Raw genomic sequence first — 7,568 nt, forward strand, 5'->3', positions numbered from 1 at the left:
TCCCTTAACTTTGTACATGTGTCCTCTGGTGTTTGCTGATCCTGCCCTGGGAAACAGGCACTGGCTGTCCATCCTATCCATGCCTCTCATAATCTTGTAGACCTCTATCAAGTCTCTCCTCTCATCCTTCTACACTCTAAAGTGAAAAGTCCCAACTCTGCTAACCTTACCTCACATGACTTGTTTCCCAATCCAGGCAACATCTCCTCTTCACCCTCTCCATAACTTCCACATACTTTCTATAATGAGGTGAGCAGAATTGAACACAACAATTTGTAAAGTTGTTACATGACCTCTCTATTCCTGAATTCAATCCCTCTATTAATGAATCCCAGCATCCCATAGGCCTTTTTAACTATCCTATCAACCTGTGTGGTGACCTTGAGGGATGGATGGATTTGAACCCTAAGGTCCCTCTGTTCATCCACGCTCTTAAGTAACCGACCATTAACCCTGTTCTCAGCCTTTTGGTTAGACCTTACGAAATGCATCACCTCACACTTATCTGAATAAAAATCCATCTGCCACTTTTCTGCCCATCTCTGCATTCTGTTTATATCCTCTTATAACTTTCGACAACCTTTGAAAACCTTCAGTTCCATCCACATCTCCTCCAACCTTGGTGTCATCCACATCACCTTTTTTTATACAGCCCACTACTGTGGTATCGTTGGCAAATTTGTTGATGGTGTTATTGTTGTACTGAGCCATTTAGTCATCGGGGTGTAAAGTGAGTAGAGCAGGGCACTAAGGCCACAGCCCTGTGGTGTTTCAGTAACTGATGAAGGTTGTGGAGGAGCTGTTCTTGTCAATCCTCACTGAATGTGGTCTGGAGGTAAGGAAATCCATGATCCAATTACATGGTGGGATGCTGAGTCCAAGATCTTGGAGTTTGCTGATCAGTTTTGAAGGGATGATTGTGTTAAATGCCGAACTTTAATCGATAAAGAGCATCCTGATATATGTATCTTTGCTGTCTAGGTGTTCCACAGCTTTGTGTTGAGCCAGTGAGATGGCATTTGCTGCAGACCTGATGATACGATAGGCAAAATTGAATGCTGGAACATATCTATATCACTACTCATCCAGGAGCTGATATACTTCAACACCAGCCTTTCAAAAGACTTTATCACTGTTGATGCAGGTTACTACACTCTTCTTGATTGATGCCTGTTTGAAACAGATGAGTACTGCACCCTGCTGGAGTGAGATATTGAAGATATCCATTAATATATTGGTACATTGGTCAGCACAGATTTTTAATACTTGGCCAGGTACTCCATATGGGCTGGATACTTTTCACAAAATCACTCTCCTGAAGATACCATGCATGTCATCCTCAAATACAGACAGAATGGGATCATCAGGGGACATGGGGGTGCAGAGGGGTGATTCTTCGCTGTTACTGTCGTCAAACCAGGCATAGAAAGTATTGAGTTCCTCTGGGTGTGAAGACAGCTTTCTGCAGGTCATGCCTGCTCCTTCTATATTGATGGAATCTCCGGACCTAAATGCCTGTGATCTGGCTCTCAGCAGGTTCTGGATTTCATTGTTCATTCAGGGCTTCTGGTTGGGGAAAACACTGAGCCTACTTCAAAGTCCTGTTTTAGCATGCGTTACCATTCAACTTGAGTTTCTTGGCAAGAATGTCCAACAACCAAGTTATGATAGGTCAGAAGGAAAGAAGATCTTTCTTGGGGGTATGGCTTTATGGTAAATAATATGTTAGGGCAAGATTTGTATAAAAATGCAATACAGTAAATAAAACAATTTAATCATGAAGCTGAACATTTAAACTGGCAAAAGGACATTTGGATCACATCTCACAATCTACTTTTTCACCCACAAAGCATGTTCAACATGTGGCATAGGTTTCAGGTAAACTAGTAGCTCCAAGGGAGACAGAAAGATTTTCTCTGGATGTTAATTTACTTCTAGTCAGTGCTAAACTAACAATGCATTATATTTTTTTCTAATTTTGAGCTACCAAAGATTTGAGATATCCTGAAAATTTAACTGCTGTATTAACATTTGGTATCTAATAATTTATTATAAATTGAAATGATTTTGTTGATCTGTCTGTGATTGTCAATGTGTGAGAAGAAGAATGACAATCGTATACTAAACTCACATTTCTTTGCTTTTTTTTGTTCTCCTTCACCACAGCCTTGTGTCTTTACTTAGGGATTGCTGCAGTTTATGATTAATTTTTGCTTCCTTCTATTTCAGTGGGTTTTCCTGCTCATTATCATTCTGAGTTTATTAGAGATTGCTGTTCATGTTCTTACCCTGTCATATGTTCCATAGGTACAGTAAATATCACTTATCTTGTAATTAATATGCACATCCTCTGCAGTAATTAAACCAAGGACCCTCAACCAGCTGAGCTTTCCTACTGATTCCAGCTTATCCCGATAATGGACTTATAGTAATCCAAAACTACCTTTTGAATATTGTTCATAAAACAAACAGAATGACTTTTAACATCTCTATGATGACTGTAATAATATTTGTAGAATTTGTTAATAACCAAGAACATCATGAATTGAATTATGTGGATGTTAATTAAATGTTGAATCCATTTGAACTTCCTTTCTAGAAATAAAACCATCCTATGATGTCTTGAAAGTCTGTCATGTGCTCTTTATAGTTCCTACACTTAATTTGCAGGAAAAATGAGTGAGAAAAATTAAATAGAATACACTCCTTCAATAATTTTAATCCTTTTGGGAACAGATGATTCTTAAAATACAGACTGTATTTTGTATGTTTCTAACCCACAATAGGATGGGGTGAAAAGTGGAATTCAGGTAGGCTGAGGTCCTGAATAAACTTTACTGAAAACCTTCCTGAATAACATTGCATTGTAAGCAAGGCAAGTCAACATTACAGCACCTACTGTAGATAAGCATTGCAGGTTTTTCCGGACTAAACCTTTCTGCTAAATCATTGATAAATACAGAAACAAATAATCGCTAGATAGCATTATTTGACCAACCATGTCAATATTGAGAGCACTGTCTAAATACTGTGGGGAGAAAAAAATTATGCTATCTGTCAAATGATATTTTAGATGGTTAGAAAACTGTTTTTGCTAGCTTGTGGTATTCCTGATTTTTCGAAGCTGCAGAGTTTCCTTTGTGCCATTCAATAAAATAAACCAGTTTCTTTGGTTTCTTAAGGGACAAGTAATCCTCCAAACTGCTTTACTTTATGAGCATTGAAAAGCACAGATAAAGGGAGAAGGCACAGTGCACTGCTTTTGCCACTAGTCTATGCTGTTGGACCAAATATTATTCCATATTATTCAAACATTCACAAACAAACATGTCCAAAACACGGTAACAAAATGTGACCCAGTGTGCTACAGAATGAAATGCTGGTGGGGTGCAAATCTCCTGAACTTTCTACAAATTACAGTTCAGTGCTCAACTATTTGAGAATGTGCAGCACAGAGGAATGACACTTCTCCATTGTAAGGACAATTAAAGGAAGAAGGAATAGTTCACTACTCAGGATGAAGGCATCATTGAAAAGAGTTCAAATGATCAAGCATTTGGCCTTCCTTCTCAGCTTTAAATCTATTGTGAAACAATGGTGTACAACATTATTTGAGGTCGAGATAGAGTCAGTGGCAAGAGTTGTTGAAGATGAGAGGGCAGTAGTTTAAAGTGAGAAGTAAGAGAATTAAAAGGGATCTTCAGAAGATTTTTTTTCATCCAAAGGATAGTTATAATTTGGAATGTGTTGCCTGAGTAAATGGTGAAGATATGTACACTCTCACAACTTTTAGGAAGCATCTGGATAAGGCATACGGGCAATTGACCAAGTGCTGATAAATGGGATTAGAATAAACAGGTACTTCATGACAGCATAGATATGGTGAGCCAAAGGGCTGATTCTGTGTTGCACGACTCTGAGAGTCTCCAGTTCATATTTTAGAGGGTGTGATAAGAGTGTGCCAGCCCAATCGTTGGCTTGAATGTACACAGAATTTGCTTAATAAATTGTACTGAAGAGAAATGTTGCATCTCAAAATGCAGAAACAATTCATATACTGCTTCTTTGCACATGAACCAGCTCAGAGTGTGCATCTCCTAATGGCCAAGAAAGCATAAGAATTACAAATAATTATTTTGCCTGAAATAAGATATTTAGTGGCAAATAGCCTTTTTCTAGAAATGAGTATAACTGCAAACAGTTATCAAGAGCAGTAAGAACATCAATTCCAAAATTATTTTCAATGTACTCATTGTATTAACTATTCCTCATTTACATTCCACATTGATTCTATTCATGTTTTAATCATATCTTTGTTTGCAATTAGATCTATTCATGGAATGATACCTTCATGAAGATCGACTCAAAGAGATCCAGTGCAGAAACAGACCCTTCACTGCTCTGACCATTGAGCACTCATTTTTGCATAATGTAAGCCACCTTGCATTCACTGCCTTTCCATCAGCTTGCCCCAGATTCTGATTGATGAACAATTTGCAGTGGCCAATAAATCTACATTTTAGGGGTGTGTGAGGTGAACAGAGCACCCGGAGGACACCAGCGGAGAAAAGGTGCAAACTCCAGACAGACAACACCAGAGGTCAGAATGGAGTCGGTGTCACTACCACAGTGAGGCAGCCAGCTCCTCCTGCTATGCCACTGTGCCGCAGATAAACGCATGCAAATATTTACAAATTTAATTACAATGTAATTCAGCTCACAGATTTCAAGGAGTATCAGGGACTATAGAAAAAGTATAAACTACTTCAAGAATGTGTCACAAGGAAATAGTATCTTCAGATAACAGGATCATTCAGTTAATTGGTCGTGTATTAATTGCAATGTCATTCTGCCTTAAATGATGCTAATTCATCACAAGCATATATGATGAAATGCCTACATGTGTAGGGCATGCTGTGATATCAGCTAGTCTAGTTAACTGATCAGCTGACAAATTTCATCTCCACAGTTGAATATTAAATATACTCAACCAGCTAAGTGCCTGGAGTTTTATGTAAAATCCATTATAAACCTTATAGATTGAATTGTACAAAATATATCTATTAGAATTGAGTAGGATTCTGTCTGATATTTTTTTAAAACCTCCTCAGGTATTGACTGTGAAATAAGAAAGGATGAACTGCATTTATAACAGAGTTGATTTGGTATGTCACCAAAGACTCCTGCAAATTTCTACAGGTGTACAGTGGAGAGCATTCTGACAAGTTCCATCACTGGTATGGAGTTACCATTGCACAGGTCAGGAAAAGACTACAGAGTGTTATGAACTCGGCCAGTGCCATCATGAGCACCCGTCTTCATTCCATAGAGGACAAGAGGTGGTGTCTTAAAGAAAGCAACTCTAACCTCAAGGACCCTCACCCCTCCCCCCCCCCCCCCAGGCCATGCCCTCTTCACAAAGCTACCACCAGGAATCAGGTAAAGGTGAATATCCAGTGGCACAAAAACAGCTTATTCCCCTTGGCCACTAGATTTCTAAATGGACAATGAAACACAGGCATTTCCTCACTCTCTTTTCTTTTTGCACTAATTTATGTAGTTTTTAAAATGTAATTGATAGTAATATTTGCAAATACTGCTGCAAAAAATGAAGTTGTGACATGTTAATCACAATAAATTTTAATTCTGTGTCTGTCATATTTGCTTACGATGCAGCATTCCTGAACATATTGAATGACGTTGACTGGAACCAATTGAATAAAAAACACATTGTCAATTGAAAATGGAGACACACTGATTGACAGACAGCGCTGCATCTCTGTCACAGATTCCTATGATTTTTCTGGAGTCTAATAGTGGAGCTACTCTTGCAGGAATGCCTCATTCATGTGAATCCTATTCATGTGAATTCTGAGCTGGCAAATGATATGAAATCGCATTGATTTCAACTGGAGTGTCTAAACTTCAGTTTAGGGGACAGAAAAAGGGAAAATATATTTTACTCTATTTTAAAGTGTGTTTTTATTAGTTCCATAATGTGCATGATTGAATTAAATTTACTTTTCAAAAATGTTTTTAAGTGTATCTGGCACCTATGGAATTGTAGATGCCGGATAAGTATGTATTCCAGTTGCTTGAGACTTAGTCTTACAATGCCTATCTTATACATCTGCATTAAAAATAAATAGTTTAAAAGACTAAAGACAAAAATACTATACTATAAATACTATATATTCATGCAAGTGGTTTGTTCAGTGTAATAAACTATTTTACTTTATTTTCAGTCACAGTCTTTGAAAACATTTAATCATCATTATATCCGCAACTTCCTCCCCCTCCACAGAGCCGCCTGATAGACAAACAATAACATTATAGATACCTGGTAATTACCCCCCCCCCCCCATCCTCCAAGTATACAGATCGGGGCAGCTCTTACAAAGCAAGAATAAGGAGACACTCTAAGATAAGTCACCCCAAAACTAGCAGCATTAACCAGCTCTTCATCATGAGTGACACCATTTTATTCAAACTCAACTTTATTCAAATTTTATTCCAACACCTGCTGTAAAGAAAGCCTGGCCAAGGCACTCCGTTACCTGAATATTTGCTCCCATCTTCACCAAAGGCGTAGGTGTTACTTCAGAAAAAATTTACTTTTACAATTTTAAATGTATATTTGTACCTATTATTTTATTCTAATTCTTTATTATTTATTTTCCTCTATTATTTTGCTGGTTGCTTGAATTCCAGGTACCAGGAGTTTTACTGTAGTTTGAATGCCAGAGTCTCCACTTTGACTGGAGACCAAGCTCTACTCTAGCTTTTGTCTTCTAGTATAGAACATAGAGCATAGTACAGGCCCCTTGGCTCATGATGTGCCAATCAATAGAAACTTGCTCAACAAACTAATCCTTCCCTGCCCATAACACCCTATTTTTTTCTTGAATTCATGTGCCTGTCTAAGAGTCTTTTAAAATTCCCTATTGTACCAGCCTCCACCACCACCTCTGGCAATGTATTGCAAGTGTCCACTACTCTCTTCCTTCCCCTCAACTTGTACAGATGACCTTTGGTGTTTCCTACTCTCACCCTAGAAAAAGATGCTTGCTGTCCACCCTATCTTTGACTCTCATAATCTTATAGACCCGTCAAAGGCTGTCAGGGCTGGTTTAAGTATCAGATCTCTGCAATGAAGCTACCGAGGCCCAATCATTATCCAGACCTCACCACCTAACTGTACGTTGCAGAGAGCCAGCAGGATAATCCAACCTAGGTATGTATCAGCTTGCTGGTCTCCAGGAGGTAACTCCTGGTGGTGGGCCTGAGCTAGCATGAAAAGCTCATAGATGGTGATGTAGTAATCAGGCAGTTATGCTGAATGGTGCTTCAACTCTGGCAACTGTTTTCAAAGCTGAAGCTTGATTCTTTTATTCCAAACTGATGTAAAGTCTACTTTAAGAAGCAGACACAAATATTTATCTGACAAACAGAGGAGCTAGAAGAACTCAGTGGGTCACAACATCCATAGAGAGAATTGAACAGTCAATACCTTGGATCTTAAATCTGACACAAAACATTAACTCTCTATTTCTCTCCGTGGACGCTGC

At 38.5% G+C, this 7,568-nt stretch overlaps 1 long non-coding RNA gene across 2 annotated transcripts in view; it reads left to right on the forward strand.

The window, feature by feature from the left end:
• Positions 1 to 5,932, forward strand: part of LOC138759864 (uncharacterized) — a 99,396-nt gene extending 93,464 nt beyond the window's left edge. For both annotated transcript variants that reach the window (XR_011355166.1, XR_011355167.1), the window contains one exon: positions 4,328 to 5,932. This is a non-coding gene — a long non-coding RNA (uncharacterized lncRNA). The remainder of the gene's footprint in view (positions 1 to 4,327) is intronic.
• The last annotated feature ends 1,636 nt before the right edge of the window (positions 5,933 to 7,568 follow it).

This window comes from Narcine bancroftii, chromosome 4, assembly GCF_036971445.1.
Source record: "Narcine bancroftii isolate sNarBan1 chromosome 4, sNarBan1.hap1, whole genome shotgun sequence".
Taxonomy (NCBI): Eukaryota; Metazoa; Chordata; class Chondrichthyes; order Torpediniformes; family Narcinidae; genus Narcine; species Narcine bancroftii.